Source organism: Ceratotherium simum, chromosome 13, assembly GCF_057802395.1.
Source record: "Ceratotherium simum simum isolate JZ-2026a chromosome 13, ASM5780239v1, whole genome shotgun sequence".
NCBI lineage: Eukaryota > Metazoa > Chordata > Mammalia > Perissodactyla > Rhinocerotidae > Ceratotherium > Ceratotherium simum.
Window position 1 is genome coordinate 17,497,399 of NC_141912.1, and position 19,115 is coordinate 17,516,513.

The 19,115-nt window shown below is 39.2% G+C and overlaps 1 long non-coding RNA gene across 1 annotated transcript in view; it reads left to right on the plus strand.

Annotated features, from left to right (window-relative positions):
* The first annotated feature begins 472 nt into the window (after nucleotides 1-472).
* LOC147915381 (uncharacterized) overlaps nucleotides 473-19,115 on the plus strand; it is an 80,451-nt gene continuing 61,808 nt past the window's right edge. The window contains exons 1-4 of the long non-coding RNA XR_015553892.1: nucleotides 473-655; nucleotides 5,802-5,883; nucleotides 6,387-6,468; nucleotides 10,800-10,930. This is a non-coding gene — a long non-coding RNA (uncharacterized LOC147915381). The remainder of the gene's footprint in view (nucleotides 656-5,801; nucleotides 5,884-6,386; nucleotides 6,469-10,799; nucleotides 10,931-19,115) is intronic.

Genomic DNA, 19,115 nt, shown 5'->3' on the forward strand with positions numbered 1-19,115 from the left:
CTTACAATTGCTATAAGCCTCTAGCCTTTAGGTCCCTTGTCAGCTCTCTGAGGATTGCAGCTGGGTGGGGCTGGCCTCAGGCACGGGAGCACCCAATTGTTTCAGGCTTTGGAAGGTGGGGCCAACCCCCATGTCACTCTTCGAGAAGCACAAGTCTTCTGCAGCTGACAAGCCCCACCGCCTACAGGTCCACACACACAGTCAACACAGTCCTGCCCCATACATACGCCCTGACCTCTTGAAGTGGACCCAGTCTCTCCAAGGTGGGAGCCCACAGTCTCCACCCACTCCTTGCACACACCCTGCCTTACAGAGGCAGACCCAGTCACCAGGCTGTGGAGAATCCAGGCAGCTGCCTTAGCAGGCCCACAAGTTGCCCGAGGGCTTGTTGTTGGGTGGGGCCAGTCTCTAGGGTGGGCTGCCTGCCCTGGCTGAGCTGGATTAAATCGGTGCTCTAGTGGGTAGGGCAGACCCTGGGCTAGCAGGCCCCAGGGAGAACTCCAATGGCGTCTGCCAGCGTCTGTGTCAGCACGCCCACACCAGGCCACAACAATGGCCTCCGCCAATGTCCCAGTCCCTGGAGAGGTCTCATTTCTCACCGAGATGCACTCAGAGCTTAGTGAGTGCACCAATAGCAGTCAGAGACTACTATCAGGTGAGTCTCTTTCCCCCAAAGTGCTGTGCACCTTTCTTTCTGCTGATTTTAGGTTGCTTTCTGAAACAGGTGAGTTTGCGCATGGGCCCTTTAAGAGCTGGTTTTAGTTTCTTTGTGAACCAGCTTTTCTAGGGGTACTCCCCAATGTTTTAGTAGCGGGCACGGTCAGATATTCTGCCACTAGACTCGATTGTGCTGGGTCCACAAAATGCCCCCAGCGGGGGCGTTCCCTGGCTCAGGGCCCGGCGCCTCCAGGGATGGCTGCCTACCTGTGAGCTGCTCCCGGCAGCCGTGAGGCACTGCGGCTTGTGAAGGCGGCGTTTTTCCTCTCCAGAAGGGAGTCTCTTCCTCTTCCACCTCAATTAGGATTGTCGTTTGTTGCAGGAGTTCCTCGTATCCAGTTTTCAGTTCTCTCTCAGGGGTCATTTTTCCACGAGTAGTTGTAAATTGGCTGCGTCTGCGGGAGGAGGTGAGTTGAGAGTCTGCCTACGCCGCCATCTTGACTTCTCTCCGAAAGTTATATTTTTTTATGGCTCTTTTTGATTTTTTTTTAAAAAACGGGAAAATCTTTTCTCTTTGTGGTTCTTTGAGACAGTAGGTGAAACTAGAGCCAAAAAATGGTAGCAGGAGAAATAGATAAAGTAAGCCAGTGATTGGGTGGTGAGGATGCTAGATTAAGATATGTGAAGTGTGTCTTTGGGTCTTCCAGTTCCAGCAGTGTTGTTGACAATTTCCCCTCCCGTCCGTGTGTTAGCATCCTTATATTTCCCTGTCATTAAGTCTTGAAACTTTGCTTAGGAAAAGCAAAAGAACCTGCTTAGGAGCCTGATCTACTTACTAGCTCTGAGGGCAAGTGATGGGTTAATCTTCAAGTGCCTCCTCGTTTGGACAGCCGTCTGCTCTATTATTCTGAAATCACTCTACGGATAGCTGATTACCCACCCTGATAATCACAGGGGAAGCTAATATTATCTGAGCACTGACTATGTGTTAGGTGCTGTGCCAGGCAGACCATCCACTTCCTCATTTAGTCCCATAATATCCTTATGCATTTGGTGTGACTATCATTCCCATCTCATAGATGGGGCATCTGAGGCCTAGGCTAGTCAGATAACTCAAGTTACCTGGGCTCATGCAGCCAATATGTGCTGGAACTGGAATTTGGGCTCCATAACTTGGCTAAGAGCATGGCCTGTAGAGTCCAAATTCTGTGCTCTTAGCCAACTTACTGTCGACAGTTTTCCAGCATTTTTCTGATGACAACACTTGATGAGGGTTGTTTGATGATATAGTCAGTGGAGTATCATAACTGATAAGAGAGGGAGATGGCTTAATATTTCTTTGGTTCGGCCTATAATGATTTGTATCCCATTTGTTTCCTCTTTTATTTGATTATATTTATATCTTGAAACCAATGAGTTTTCCTTTCAAGTGTGATAAGAAATCCGAGAAGGAAGCAACCCTGGAGAAGAAAGGGAACCATTACAGGTTGACAGTGAGGGTGGAAATAAAAACACAGAGGTGTCCCTCAAGTCTCATCGCTAGTGTTATCTTCCAGAGAGGAACTTTGATACTTAGCATCAAGAGTTCAACCCTCCTCCTCATTTCACATATTGGGCATATAATTTTTGTGGGGATTACAACCTGAATCTTCTTAGGTACCTCTGGTTTCTGACACAGCAGCAGCGTTTGAATCACTGAGTGTTTTTTCCCTGCCGCTTAATCTCCGGAGCAGCCAATTTATAGACGGGAGGAGTTTTTACTTTATCTGTTGCACCCACACTCCCACTTTACTCCTTTGTATCAGGAAGCAGCTTTGACTCTCTGTCGCTCGGCGCAGGTTTGCCGATGTGTGTGTGCACCTCTGTGTGTGCATCTGGATGTTCCTGAGGATGCTGGAAACAATGGTGGACAAGTGTGGGAGGGTGAGGACCTTTATTGTGTAACAAACTGAAGGCACCAAGGAGGCTGCATTTGTTGTGAGTTAAAAGGTTTATACAAAGATTTTCTTAGTAATGTCTAAGTTTTTAATAGGGTAATTAATCTTTCTAAGTGTTAGTGCCAGATTACGGGATCAGCTATTATCCCTGGCTGCAGAGTAATCCTTTGTGTGTTGCTATGAGCAGGACTAAGTGAAGAGAATACTCAGGTTGCCAAACAAAGATATGGCTGCAGCGAGCTTGTTTAGGTTTTTAAAGCATTTTCTGGTGCAGTTAAAAGAACCCCTGTTTCTGTGGGACTATCACTGCCCTTTAATAGCCATTGAGTTGAGGGGAAAGGCAGAGAAATAAACATACATGCTTTATGCTTTCTATTCCTTAACAATCAATTATTATTATTTTTAAAATAATGACAGGCATATTCATTGGAGACCTTATTTTAAGCCAGAAAATACAATTTCACAGAAAGAAAGACCTGCAGGAATAAGGGCAAATGGTTTTCATCTAATTCCAAGAGTTCTGACTTTTTCTTTCTCCTTAATTGAACTTTAATGAAAATGGCCAATCCAGCAAGTTCACAAAAATTGAAGGGAAAACACAGCAGCTAATGAGACTTGGCTACAGTCTTTATGCAAAATTGATTATTTAATATAGCCTATCAAAATATTGATTACATATAGATGGCTTGTTTCTTTGTAGTTTTTATATATACATATGTGCGAAAGAAGAAAGTTCAGAACACACTGTACTGTGTGAAAATCCTGCAGGTTTAATGATTGTGTTGCAATCCAGCTGATGGCCTCTGCTCTGGCTTTGCTTAAACTTCCCCTTGGCTGTGATGAGGATTTTGGCTCTGGCTCCTAAACGAAGCAGTTATTCAGAACTATATGTCTATTGGTTTGGCAATTGGTTGCAGTTACCACTTATTTTCCTCAAACTGCTCCAACTGTTTTGTTTACATGAATTCTTGTAGTTCTCAACTGCTAGTGTCACTGCTATGGTAGAAAAGATTTCTCCTTTGAATTGTAACTCCTTCCCTCTCCATGGGGCCACACTCTTTGTGCTGGCTCTACTGTTATGATTGGCGGCATACCATAGGAAGGGTCACTAGGTTTGTTCGTTCTTGAATCATGTCTGTATTTTGGTGTTAAATTCTACTTACGTTTGAGATCCACCAGAGGATGTTGGTGGGCGGTGGGGAGACGTTCTGTAATTTGTTTGCCTTTTATACAGAAGTGATACAAGAATGATGACTTAAGCAAGAGGTACCCAAGATTCTCCTGTGTAGGGTGGAGCAATGTGTTTTATGGAGAGTTTTAAGGAGTAAGGAAGAACTTAGGCTGGGTGTTCTGGTGATCTTAAAGTCATGTCAGTGCTTTGTTTATATCTAAAGCAGTTATATAGTTATATTGCTCTCTATCAAAATGCCAAACTTCCAGTACCTGAGCTGACCGGGAGAAGGCCAGCGGAGAAGGGAGAGGTGCTCATGAAAGTAAGATGCTCATCAGGATGCATGTGAATATCAATCAGCCTGCATACCAAAAAATGGTTCACACAGCAGCTTGGACTGGGATGCATGCCAGTGTAGCCCCCATATATTAGGGGATGCTTGCAAGTAACTTTCCCAGACCGCTGCTACTGTTAGGGAATATTACCCAAGGACTGTCTTGATATTATTCAATGAAGGTCAAATAAGAAATTGTGTTTCCCAGCCAAAGGGGTTTAAAATGCTTTTTTCATTGTTACACCATGCAGAATACTGATCACAGTATGTGACCAGTAAATAATTCTCCTCCACTGGGGGAGGAGGGATGAACCAAGACAGCACGTGTAAAAGTGAGTGAGAGAGCTGCAGCATCAAGCAGTCATTCCTGTTAATACATAAAGGTAGCAGTTAATATTTTGCATACTTTGCACATTTTGCACAGCCTCTTGATGGGAGGAAAAACATCCTGGAAAAATCAATTAATAAAGACTCATGATTTAAAACAAATATTTAGTCTTTTTTTTTTTTTAATGCAGCTGACTTTTTTTTTTTTTCTTTTTTTTGGTGAGGAAGATCAGCCCTGAGATAACATCCATGCCAATCCTCCTCTTTTTGCTGAGGAAGACCAGCCCTGTGCTAACATCTATTGCCAATCCTCCTCTTTTTTTTTTTTTTTCCCCTTTTTCTCCCCAAAGCCCCAGCAGATAGTTGTATGTCATAGTTGCACATCCTTCTAGTTGCTGTATGTGGGACGCCGCCTCAGCATGGCCCGACAAGTGGTGCGTCGGTGCGCGCCCGGGATCCGCACACAGGCCACCAGTGGCGGAGCGCGCGCGCTTAACCACTAAGCCACGGCTGGCCCCAAAGTGTTTACTCTTTGTGGTGTAAAGCCTGAGCCTTTGGGACAACTCTTAGGAACAAGCATACTGAAGCTGTTCCAGAACGAGATGGGGACGTGCACACGCTGGGAAAACTCAGGTTGGAGAAGATGAGAGACTACTTGCTGGATGAGGAGGAACTGGATGTTGAAGTTAGGAAACGTTGTATAATCCCTCTTATTGCTTTACATTAGTATGTGCATGTGGGTCTTATTTCAGAGTGTGGAATTGAACATATCCTCTTGTTGTCTTACTAAAACTCTTAATGCTGTTGAGTATCTGGTCTGGGTGGACTCTTTTTGACTATTCCGGGCAAGATTCTCGGTCCCACACTGTCTCAAATGGAGAAGTAGAAGCTCAAACAGAAAGCTACCTTCACAAGTTTAACTTATGAGTAGGTGTGCTCAAGTCCATCTTAAGTGGACAGTCACTATGATAAAGTAAATCCTCATCTATACTGCATTTGAAATATTGCCAAGGACACACTGTCAATGTGGGTGGGTAAGAATCTTTTTATGAGCTTTTTTTGGGGCCATTGCCTAGGTGAAGATGATGGGGCAGAATAAAGAGGATAAGGTTGGGAGAGAGGGTGGGCTTGATTCCTCTTGATGGAGAGTAAGACTTCATTCTGCCACAATTTCTCTTCTTGCTAATGATAAGGTCAAGTATCCATATGTGGAATTCAAATAAATTTTTTTCAGTTCTTTGGTGAATCCAAGGCAACTCCAGTGCAAGTCACCAAGAATAGTGAAAAGTAAATAGAGAATCAGACCAATGATGGGAAGAATGGCTGCACTCTCACATTATTTATCTTAGTTTCTCATGTTTCAAAAAATTTCCAGGTACAGAATCACTTCACGGATGTTAATATATTTATCAACTCAGTTTATGATAGTCCTGGAAATTTCTTCATATCAAACAGAGGTAAGCAATAATGCCATTTTACATTATGGTTTTTTCTTTTTTTTTTCCTTTTAAGATTTTAAGTTTATTTTTAAAGATAATCAATGGCCATAATAGAAAATCAGAATGTGCAGCAATAAAAAAGCACATGGTCTAAAAATAATCAGAAAATATAAAAGAATAATAGTAAAAATTGTTAGAGTAATTTTTTAAAATTTTAACTTTTTTGAGCATAGAGATTGTGTGTAGTTTTCTTGCGTTTTTTAAATAAATAGAAATCTCAGACATATGTTTTTAATTTGGAAGTTTTCTCTTTTGTTCTGTTTTTGTTTTTAAGCTTAAGAATATTGGTCAAATTGGTCTACTTCTTAACAGCCTTAGGAAATTTTTCTAATCTTGGAAAATGGTCCATCAGGTGACGTTTTAGGAGAGTTATACATACAATTTTTTTTTTTTTTTAGGGAGATTGGCCCTGTGCTAACATCTGCTGCCAATCGTCCTCTTTTTCTTTTTTCTCCCCACAGCCCCAGTACATGGTTGTATATCACAGTTGTAGAGTTGTAGCTCTTCTGTATGGGATGGCACCTCAGCATGGCTTGATGAGCGGTGAGTAGGTCGCCCCCAGGATCCGAACTGGTGAACCCTAGGCTGTGGAAGCAGAATGCTTGATCTTAACCACTATGCCACTGGGCTGACCCCTATACATACAATTTTTAAAGACTGATCTACTCTATTTCTCAGGATGATCCATTCTTACTTCCATTCACTGCACTGGTTCCTAGTAGACACTACAGAGCTTTATAAGTATGTGCTAGATACGTATATTCATGGGTTAATGGGGTGACTACTGGTCCCATTTGCAACTCCCAAATAGAGATAGTCACCTGGGGGATTTGTACCACTAAACAGAAGCCTCAATTCCCATTTTACCATCCAGCTCTGGTCTTCAAAGATATACTTCTTTGAAGCAGCCTTCAGCTTGTAGTTCTTCCTTCCTCCCTCCCCCTTCCCCTTCCTTCCCTCTCACCTCTCCTCCCCTTTCCTCCTCCCCTTCCCTTTTCCCTCTTCCCTCTCTCTTCTTTCCTCCCTTCCTTCTCTTTTATTCTCTTGATTCCTCCTTTCTCTCTTGCTTCCTTTCTTTCTTTCTTGCTGTTTCGTGTAGAATTGTTTTTTTTTCAAAGGTAGATAAGAGGCCTGATTCTTGGAACAAGAAACACAATTTTGGTGCCAAGTAGGCTAATATCATTAAACACACACAATTAGCTAAGGTGCTGAGGAGGAATAATTTATAAATTATGAAATTACCAGGGAGTAATTTTATGAAGAGAAATAGCAATTTTATTATGCTATCTGCATATGTCAACATACATTCACATGCATAGACACATTTTTATTCCCAAGTGCTTACTCACATTGCAGGAAAGCGCCTTGGAGATCATTCAGTTCATCCATCTCACTTCACAGAAGAGGAAACTAAAGTCCCAAGAAGGGTCACCAAGATTCGTTTGTCAGAGCCGTGTGCAAAGCCCAGTCTTTCGATTTCTAAGCTTCCCCTATTATATCACAGGGTTATGTATGTGTTTTGCATGTCTTTTTCCCAACCTTATTTTGGAAGAAAAAAAAAACCTGTAGAAAAATTGAAAGAATGGTAAATACTATGATCACCAATGTACCAATATACTCTTAATCAATTGTTGACATTTTGCCACATTGGTTTCTCTCCCTGTCTCTCTGTGTCTCTGTCTGTCTGCCTGCCTGTTTGGCTCTCTCTATATGCATATGTATGTGTGTATATGCATATGTATGTCTTTCTTTTTTACACTTTCTTTTTCTTTTTTCCTAAGCCATTTGAAAGGAAATTGTAAACATCTCTCTTAAATAGCTCAGGATGTGTCTTCTAGGAACAAAGGCATTCTTCCATATAAGCACAATAAATTATCCCAGTTTAACATTGATACAATATTATTATCATGAAATATTCAGTCTGTATTCACTCCCCAACTCTCCTTGTAATGTCGTATAGTTTTTCTTTTTCAATCTAATGATCTGAGTAAGGATCACACTTTGCGTTTAGTTGTCATGTCTATTTAGTTTCTTTTAATCTGGAATGGTTCTCCCATCAGGTTTTTTAGGATCTTTTGTAACACTGACAGTTTTAAAGAGTCAAGTCCAATCTTGTGGTTGAATATGGATTTGTCTGATTGTTTCCCCATGATTAGCTTCAGGATAAGCATTTTTAAGGCAAGAACACTCCACAGGTGATGTTACATCTTCCCATTGCATTGCATCAACAGGCATGTATTGTCAGATTGACCTACTATTGTTGAGGCTAACATTTACATTTCTCTTTCATAAATCTATATGGACAAAGACATTTAAAGGCCATAAAAGACATTATGAGAAGAAAATCATCTCACCTGAGAATCCTGTCTATTTGCGATAGAAAAAGCCACACAGCCAAAATAGACTTAGAAGTGAATTTTGAATCACTCAAAGTGGTATATCTTGCATCTGGGGCGTTTAAATCTGGTAATTGTGTTCCTAGGTACTGATATATCCAACTTTCTCTGAATTAGGAGCAGTTTTATAAATATACTGAAACTGTATTTCAGCTGATTAACTCTGGCATAGCAAAATCCTTGATTAGAGGTCAACGTCATTTATAGTGGGAAGGAGAGTCGAGCTCGGGGGCTGGGTTCCATAGGAGAAGTATCATCAAGGATTAGGCAGCATTGGAGAAGAGAAGGTACTAGAAATATTGACATTGGCTCAGACAAGTCATAGATTTAAAGTCGGTCTTTTATTCCTCTTATTAAAAAACAAGTCAGCAGTCACTTATCAGTGAATTATTGGGAGATGCAATGGAATTGTTTTCTTTAACGTGTGAATGATACATTTTAGTTATTTCTCCTAAGCCCAGTATGGAGCCTTTAAGGAATAAAAGGGAATTTCCTCCATATCCTTGGACTAACAGACTTCCTTTCCTGGACACTTTCATCTTATCTCCTCTATGTTTTGCTTCTTGCTTTGTTCTCCTCACCTTAATGCCCTTCAGTCATTTTGTCTCTGGCTCCCCGGATCAGTTCGGTGTAAATCTAGTCTCTCCTGTCCTCGAACCTCACTTCACTTCCTTGGCTTATCCCGTCTCAGAAAACTCTCAGAGAAACAGCCTCTGCATTCACTTGGCCTTCTCTTCCCACATACATATGCCTTTTATACCCATTATCCAACCTCTACATATAGGAACTGGAAAATTGCCTTTATATTTGTAAAGGTGTGATATCTGGGCTCTAGTTTCCTCACTGTCAATGTAGTTTTATTAATAAATGTCAGATGTTGGATCACAGTACAATCTTAGTTTCTCTCTTCCTTCTATACAGGAATCACTTCTTTTCTCACCTCGTTCTATGTATTTCTACATTTTGAAATATTGATCATCTCATGTCATTTTATAACTGGAGGAATGCTCAAGGATATCTCTAATATATTGTAAGGCCCAAGTCAGAATGGTTTTGCTCATTCCTGCTAAGTGTAGAGTGGTATTATTTCTGAGAGTATGGTTTCATAAAAGGAATTCAAAGTGTTAAGTGTGTATTGACATGTACTGCATTCATATGAAATTCTGTGTTCAGGACTCACAGGGGTGCACTTCAGAAGTGAAGAGGTTGGCTGCTTTACATATGGCAACTTGCCTTCTCCTTCTGTCTCCCATCCTCAACAACATTTATCAGTCTTGCATGCTGAAGGCTCTGCTATCGGCTAACTGTGATTAAACCATTAATTCATTACTGAAAATTTTGAGTGCTAACCTTTTGAAGAATAGTTACAACACCTTTAAGTATGGCTGTAAAGAACCTAAGGCAGAACACAATTGGGAAGGTGTTTTTTGGGGGATGTTGGTGATGGTGGACAGAAGAAAGGGTTTTCTTAGATCTTACAGGTTATGCCACGATTTGAGTGACTTGCTATCTTTCACCCTCTCGTATTTATCTGAAAATGTGACCCCACTTTCATGATTTTTCTTGACTATTTAAATGGATATTATTAAAAATATGCCTAGATTCTGTTGGCTTTGAAGAAAACAGAACTTCTCAATCCAGTTTTAAAAATAAAACCTATTGCTATTCTTTCACTCGTAAAAGTCATTCACAACCATATGAGTTTTGGTATATTTTCTTAGGCTTTTTTTTTTCTATGAAGAATTTTGCTGTTTTGTACTAAATAGTTGTTATTACATAGAATATACACATTTTCTCTTATTTAAACCAAATATTATGAGAATTTCTCTTACAGCAAATTAATAGAAATCATCATTTTAATGGCTGCACACTATCCTATTATAATGATGAACCATAATTTATTTCATATTCCTTGTTGTTTACATGTATATATGAAAATACAGGTGATAACTTCACATCAACATTATGTATTATATTTTTATTTTTTTTTTGCTGAGGAAGATTTTCCGTGAGCTAACATCTGTACCAATCTTCCTCTATTTTGTATGTGGGTTGCTGCTTCAGCATGGCCGCCAATGAGAGGTGTAGGTCCGAGCCCGGGCTGCCGAAGCGGAGCCCACCTAACTTAACCACTAGGCCATGGGGCCAGCCCCAGGTATTATATTTTTAAAAGAGAATTTGCTAGTTTTATAGGCCAAGCTTAAAAGCGTTTATCTTAACTCGTATTTATTGGAATACTTTGAAGGTATAACCCTTCCTGTGTTTTGTGATCCAGATATATTTTCGCTTTCATGAATTATCTATTCATCTGCTTTACTCATTTATCTTTTGGAATTTTGATGGTTTAAACGTCAAATTTTATGTACTTTGTAATAGAACAAAGATAAAAGTTATTTGGCTTTTTTGTCTGTTATAGTATTTTTTCCTGGTTATTTGCCTTTTACTTACCCCACTTTTAATTCTGTCTTCTCTATCAAGGAGAAAAACATTTAAACTGCAAAGAGTGAAACTAACATGAGTAAAAGAGAACTGAAGCCCAAGAAGGTGAGGAGCCCTTTGCTTCTTCACGTGAGTGAAACTATGCATTCTTGGATGAAGTACTTTTCAAGGTAATAAAAGAAGTTGGAGATGCAATCATGGAAACAATATGGCTAATCTTTGAGGAAGATGGTATTTTTTAAAATGAGCAAACTGTAGAATCTCAGCTTACCATGCTAGTGTTTTGATGGCTGTCTGGCAAAATTCTAGATGAATTGTTTACGAGAACTCTTCACAAAGGAAAATAGTGACCAGTTAGAACCAGAATGAGCATGTAAACAATAATTTATGCCAAAGTAACTATTTTTGCATGGGTTATTCGATTTAAAGATGGAAAGAATTCTGTGAACGTAGGCTAATTTATTTCTGCAGGGTGTTCATTGGAAACTTTATAATATTCTTGCAGGCAAGATGGAGAAGTATGGGCTGGGTGATAACCCTGTTAGGTAGATTAGCAGCTGGTTAAAGAGCTCACACAATAGGATGCTGATTGATGGGAGCTTCACGTTGTGTTCAACAGGGCTCCAATATAAGCTTTAGTTTAATGAACATTTTTCTAATTACTAGGTTGAAGAGATCAAAGCCTGCTTATCAAATGTGTGAAGGTCCCAAACTGGGAACCTTAATGAATATGCTAGATGAAGGAATCTTTTTCAAAAATATCTCAATTGATGGAAATCATGGGAGTAGGTATACATATAACGTATAATGAGCTTAGTTTAAAACAATGAATTGAACAAATATAAGATGGGGAGTCTTCATGCAAGTAAAAGAACTGAGTGTTTCCACTGTCTAAGAGATCCAAATGAGGAAAAAATGTGACATATCTTTAGTTGTATCAGTCAGGGTCTCTAGAAAAGGCAGAACCAATAGGATACATGCACACACACACGCACACACACACAAATTACTGGGGGGGCACTGGTGAGTCTGAAATCAGGCAGGCTGGAAATTCTGGCTGAAGTCAATGTTGCAGTCTGGAGTCCACAGGTAGTCTGTAGTCAGAATTCCTTTCTCTTATGAGGATCTCAATCTTTCCTTTTAAGGCCGTCAACTGATTAGATGAGGCCCACTCGTATTATAGAGGGTAATCTGCTGTACTCAAAGTCTACCCTTCACAGCAACATCTAGATTGACCAACAATTGACCAAACAATGGGGTAACACAGCCTAGCCAAACTGACATATGACATTAACCATTGCAAGATTATTCATGGAATATGGAGCTGCACAGATAGAATTATCGTATCCAGATCAATAACGGTCAACATTTACTGTTCTCTGCACCACTCAGAGCACATCTCACATTTTGGGTTTAGTTTTGGGTAAAAGTTTATGAAGCTCATTTTCACTGGAACACATCAAGCAGTGAGTTGATTGGGATGGTGAAAAACTGGGAAGACATGCTCTTTAAAGAATAGTTGGAGGAACTGTGATGCTCCTTAAAAAGGATAAGACCCAGAAAAGCTCTATGAGTCAGAACTCTTTTGTTTGGAAATGACTCATTGACTTAACGAGAAAAGTGAAATGGATTGACTTATGTAACTGAAAAGGCCAGGAGTAGACCTGTTATCCAGATGTCAAACCACATCATCTGGTCTCTTTCCTCTATCTCTTGGCTCTGGTTTATTTGGCTTCACTCTCAGGCCAAAACCTCTCCATGAAGTAGTGCCTGGAACTTTGAGCTTGCATCATTCTAAAACTATCAACCCATGGCAGGAAGAGAGCTCTTTCTCAAAGGTTCTATAAAAATAACTGAAACTATATCTCATTGATTTAGCTTTTGTCAAATGCCCAGTTATAAACTAAGCATTGGGGCAGGATATTTGTATGTATTTATTGGTAGGCCTGGGTCATGTACCTGCTCCAGCAGTGTGGACCTCCAATCTCTGCAAATAGCCGCATAGATTAAGAGTGAGGAAGGTGTGGCACTAGAGAAAAATTAGATACTGTTACCAGAAGAAGGAGGTGGGGATGGGAACTGGCCAGCAAAAAATGACATTCTTCACTATAAAGGACTTGGTAACTATTTTTCAAACATTTGAAGGGCTGAATGTATGAGAAGGATTAAGATTTTTCTATGCACTCCCAGAGGGAAGAACTGGTGTCAGTGGGCAGAAGTTAAGGGGAAACAGATTTTGTCCCTACATAAGGAATAATAAGTACCAGTATGGTATGTGTTATAAGGTAATCTGTGCCCAGTCCCTAGAAGAATTTACACAGAATCTTGATGGATATTATAGAGATGATTCCTGTTTTGTATTAAAGAATTGCCTGGATACATTAGAAAATCCCTTCTGTTTCTATGACTTCATTATTCTGTTCTCTACATATGTGTGTGCCAGTGCATGCACACAACCTGTGGTTATTAGATCCCCCAAGGAGGAAATTTAATTCAATCGCCTGATAAGGGTGTTATTTAATGTCAATTGTTTTCAAGTTGTTTCTTCTGCTGAATTGATTCCACATTTCTATTTCTTGTTAATATAGCATTACCCAAGACATAAGTAGCTATACATGTTGGCATGGAAGATATAATGCTGATTAGAGGCAAGGGAGTGGAAAGAAATATGGGTGGGGTTCACTTTATCCTTGTGTACAGGTCACTTCTACAAAGAGATAGAATACTCAGTTTTCACTTTATGTTTCAGTTCTAGTACCAAACACTGAGAGAATGTAGACTATAACGAAGAAATAACACTAAAGGGAAGCCCTTGAAGATAATTCCATCATCCATAACACCAGGCGCTTCCTGGCATTATGACTAATAAAACTCAGCTAAAAACATGTTCTAAATATTTTTATGTGCAAAAAATAGAAAATTGTAATAAAATAGTGGCTGTTATTTCAAACCATGACTATAAAATGCCCCTGGGACAGAAATGCCTAATTATGAAATAAAACAACTTTTGTATCCCTCGGGCAATGTTTTCAAACTATTACTTTCTCCAAAATAGTCACTATAATTAGTACAATTCCCCAGAAGAAATAAAAAGTGTAGGGGAATTCATTTAGGGCTGAAGCTCAGGGCTGTGTCTTGGATTAGGATCAAATGGACTTATTAAAATGTTAGTGTGAAAGAAGCGTATTAGCATCGTAGGTCAGAGGAATACTTCTATCAGGAATTGCTTAATATCATCTTAGAGTCATTATATTCATATATTTGCTTTCCAGCAGGTAACTTGAGAATTATGAATACTAGGAGGAGTTGGCTGATCTTTGATGGGAAGTTTATTCCCAATGATGGTTAGCCGTGCCGTCTCTCTTTGCCTTAGCTTTCCTAATTCTCAAATGGGGTTAAAAATAACATTGCCTCTTTAGAAACAGGAAGCTTTAAGAAAAACTAATGGGAAGTTGTGAAGGAAAAACTGCAACATTTCTCTTGTGTTTCCTCTTGAAATATTTTAAAGTACTATAGTACTTGATGAGGAAAATATTCTAGAATTATAAGTCATTGTTAGGATAAGTATTTTATATTTTGCTACATAGAATTTATTCCTACTAAATTATTCCTTAAGACGTTTATTTAGAATTATTTTGTAGATGACTTGTTAGGGAATATTGTATCATTCTTTCCGTTTCAAAGGTAAGCAGTGCAATACAACATTTTAAAATTAGTTCGATACTTTCTAGCTTCTGGAGATTACTGCTATTTTCTCAAGCTAGGATGCTGTGCCTTCTGTGTGGATTTTCTGTTATTGACTTTGGATCCATAGCTATGGCTTCATCCTCTTTTTTTTTAATTGAGGTAACATTGGTTTATAAAATATAAATTTCAAGTGTATATCATTATATTTCAGTTTCTGTGTAGACTACATCATGTTCAACACCCAAAGACTAATTACCATCTAGCACCATACCCAGTCTCCCCTTTTGCCCTCCACCATCCCCCCTTCCCCTCTGGTAACCACTAATCTAATCTCTCTATCCATATGTTTGTTTGTTGTTGTTGTTGTTGTTTTTAATCTCCTATTTATGAGTGAGATCATATGGTATTTGACTTTCTCCATCTGACTTATTTCACTTCGCATAATACCCTCAAGTTCCATCCATGTTGTTGCAAATGGCAAGATTTCATCTTTTTTTTTTATAGCTGAGTGGTATTCCACTGTGTATATATACCACATCTTCTTTATCCATTCATCCCTTGGTGGGCATTTAGGTTGTTTCCAAGTCTTGACTATTATGAATAATGCTGCAGTGAACATAGGGGTGCATGTATTTTTACACATTCGTGTTTTCAAGTTCTTTGGATAAATGCCCAGCAGTGGAATAGCTGGATCACACGTTAGTTCTATTTTTTTTTTTTTTTAATTTTTTGTTTATTGCAGTAACACTGGTTTATAACATTGTAAAAATTTCAGGTGTACATCATTGTACTTCTATTTCTTCACAGATTACATCATGTTCACCACCAAAATACTAATTACAACCCATCACCACACACATGTACCGAATTATCCCTCTTACCTTCCTCCCTCCCCCCTTCCCCTCTGGTAACCACCAATCCAATCTCGGTCCCTATGTGTTTGTTTATTGTTGTTATTATCTACTACTTAATGAAGGAAATCATAAGGTATTTGACCTTCTCCCTCTGACTTATTTCACTTTGCATTATACCCTCAATGTCCATCCATGTTGTCACAAATGGCTGGATTTCATCGTTTCTTATGGCTGAGTAGTATTCCATTGTGTATATATACCACATCTTCTTTATCCATTCGTCCCTTGATGGACACTTAGGTTGCTTCCAAGTCTTGGCTATTGTGAATAATGCTGCAATGAACATAGGGGTGCATGTACCTTTACAAATTGGTGTTTTCAAGTTCTTTGGGTAAATACCCAACAGTGGAATAGCTGGATCATATGGTAGTTCTATCCTTGATTTTTTGAGGAATCTCCATACTGTTTTCCATAGTGGCTGCACCAGTTTGCACTCCCACCAGCAGTGTATGAGAGTTCCCTTCTCTCCACATCCTCTCCAACACATGTTGTTTCCTGTCTTCTTAATTATAGCCATTCTGACAGGCATGAGGTGATATCTCATTGTAGTTTTGATTTGCATTTCCCTGATAGTTAGTGATTTTGAACATCTTTTCATGTGTCTGTTGGCCATCTGTATATCTTCTTTGGAGAAATGTCTGTTCAGGTCTTTTGCCCATTTTTTAATTGGGTTGGTAGTTTTTTTGTTGGTGAGATGCATGTTCTTTACATATTTTGGAGATTAAGCCCTTATCAGACGTATGGTTTGCAAATATCTTCTCCCAATTGTTAGGTTGTCTTTTCGTTTTGTTGATGGTTTCCTTTGCTGTGCAGAAGCTTTTTAGTTTGTTGTAGTCCCATTTGTTTATTTTTTCTATTGTTTCTCTTGCCTGGTCAGACGTGGTGTTTGAAAAGATGTTGCTAAGACCGATGTCGAAGAGCATACTGCCTATGTTTTCTTCCAGAAGTTTCACAGTTTCAGGTCTTACATTCAAGTCTTTAATCCATTTTGAGTTAATTTTTGTGTATGGTGTAAGGTAAGGGTCTACTTTCATTTTTTTGCATATGGCTATCCAGTTTTCCCAACACCATTTGTTGAAGAGACTTTCTTTTCCCCAATGTATGTTCTTGGCTCCTTTGTCAAAGATTAGCTGTCCATAGATGTGTGGGTTTATTTCTGGGCTTTCGATTCTATTCCATTGATCTGTGTGTCTGTTTTTGTGCCAGTACCATGCTGTTTTGGTTACTATAGCTTTGTAGTATATTTTGAAATCGGGGAATGTGTGTTATTTCTATTCTTAATTTTTTGAGGAATCTCCATACTGCTTGATTTGTTCCCAGAGTGGCAGTTTAATACAATCTGCATCAGTCAAGGTCCTGGCAGGAAATTGGGTAATTTGAATAGAGTTTAATAAAGGGATTATTTACAATGGTGTGTTCAGGTTGTATAGAAACCACAAGGTGCAATCCAGGATGACTGAGGAGAGGAGGAATTCCCAGAGCCCAGAAAGAGAGAGAACTATGTGAAAAGGGCTGCTCAACAGGAGCTGTGACCTTCAGTCTAGGGACAGAGCCATCTTGTGGTGACACGGCAGAGAGGGAGCTGGGTGAATGAATACCTGATCTCCATCTTTTCCTCTTTCTCATTTCCTGTCTGCTCTAATGGGTTCTCCCCCGAGAACCCAACTGGCAGCCAGAGTGTGGGAAGCCTGCTGATGGAGTGGTCCACACAGGTGAGCCTCCCAGGACACACAGCAGAGAAGAGTGCACAGTGGATTTGGATGGGACTAATGGAAGAAAGCCAGCACAGTTTGTAGTAGCATCCCTTTTCAAAAGCAGAAATGAGATAATAGGCTGCTACTGTATTTGTGTAGATTTGAAATAAAACCTTAGAAGTAGATGTGGGAAGGTTTCACTGCCTCATTGCATTATAAAACATACCTTCAGGCCTTTGGTCAAGGGATGTAATCTGAGAGTTTATCAAGACACAGCTTGCCACAACAAGCCCTCTGCATGACCCAGTCTTGAGCCTCCCACTTGCTTGCATCTGGTTCTTACTCTTATCTCCGGAAACACGAAAGAAATTTGTCTGGATTTAGAAATATTACATATTGGGAAGCTTTGAAAGACACTTGTCTTAGAACCATTGCACAGTTTTCACAAGACTGTGGAGAAGATAAGAAGGGAACATTAGAAGAGGCAGAGGCCACGGAGAATGACAGCCCAGAATAAGAGGTAATTTTAGAGATCTCCTATGGCAAAAAGGAGTATCCAGGGAGGCTTTCTCCTGTCTTTTTCTTTTTTTCTCAGCAAATTCAACAAAAATTAAACATTTTTAAGTGGTTAACACTGTCTAGAAAACCAAACATAACATTCATCTCATTTTTTCTCTCTCTCTTTCAAACTAGGCAATTAGTTTCTTTTCTTAGGAGGGTTTTCTCTACTTCTTAAATATTGGCTGGGCTTAGAAAGGCTAAGTAATTTCAATAATCATTTTATAATTATTATCTGATTATACTATCTTAAAAATTTAATATCTCAATATATCAAACATGATAATTTTATAAGAAACATATATCTTCAAATAAAATCTTTATGTATTTTAAAGCATCTCCTTAGACACAAAGCTATGTCCATTTTTATTTCCTCCCCGATTTCCGTTAATTCTCTTTCATTCACCCTAAACCTCAAATCTGGGGAAAATGATTTTGATTAACTCCATGGTTTTAAAGTTTTAACAATGTACTCTTGGATCACAGATATATTTTGAGAATAAATAAAATCGTACTTGTAAAAGTATTCTGAGTCTTGAGTGGAGAGGAATTATATGGATTCAAGTTGTCATTATTAACCAAAGGAACCATTGTTCTCCTAAACGCAGCTATAAATGGGGCACAGAAAAGCCCCTCAGCGAGATGGTCATCTTTCAAAACTTGTAGTTTATTTTACAATTGACAAATAAAATGGGCACTGTCTGAATTGTAGACTGGGTGCCTGCAGACGTTAGGGCCATTTTTGTGTGTGTGATGTGCTGTTTGATACAAGGAAACAGTATAGAAATATGTCTGTGGCTCTGAGAATCTTTCCAAGAAGATAAAACAGGATTTGGTCCACTAGATTGGACATCCAGTCAGGTTAGCGTGGTGATTTAAACTTTGTAGCTGCCCTAGAGTTGTGAGTTCAGAGATTAGTCCCTGGATTGCTCTCCAGATCACTCTCTAGTTTATGAGTCACCGAACTGATTCCTTTCTTATTTTGTCATAACCGAGAGGTCACAAGAATCAGAAAAATCTAATTGGAACTTAGTCTTAGCCAAATGGAGATTGACAACCCTTAAGGAGAATTGAAATAAATCTTTCTCTTCATCTGCTTATTTCTAAGAGCTGCAGAGAAAAAAGATTTTTGATATCTCAGAGCATAATTAGTCTTACAAAAGCTGTCAGTACAGTGAAAACCAAATTGTAGAAGAGAAGTTAATTCATTCCACTAAGTAAACATCTCCTCTTGCTTAACTATCCTAAAAAAACAAGCACAAATAAGTCACTAGGAATGTGTGAAATCAAATTGGTGTGGAATTTACATTCCTAATCAGACAAGTTGGGTTGTTTCAAAAGCTCTTTCTGTGTGATGTGGTTGATGTGGACTTTATTGGAAAAGAGTTCTGTCTAGTTCATTTTACTTTTTTGATTGGGTTTGGGGAGAAGATACAGAAATTGGGAGAAGTTTGTGACTGATTTTTATTGGAGTAAATTTCTTTTTGAATTTCATACCTTAA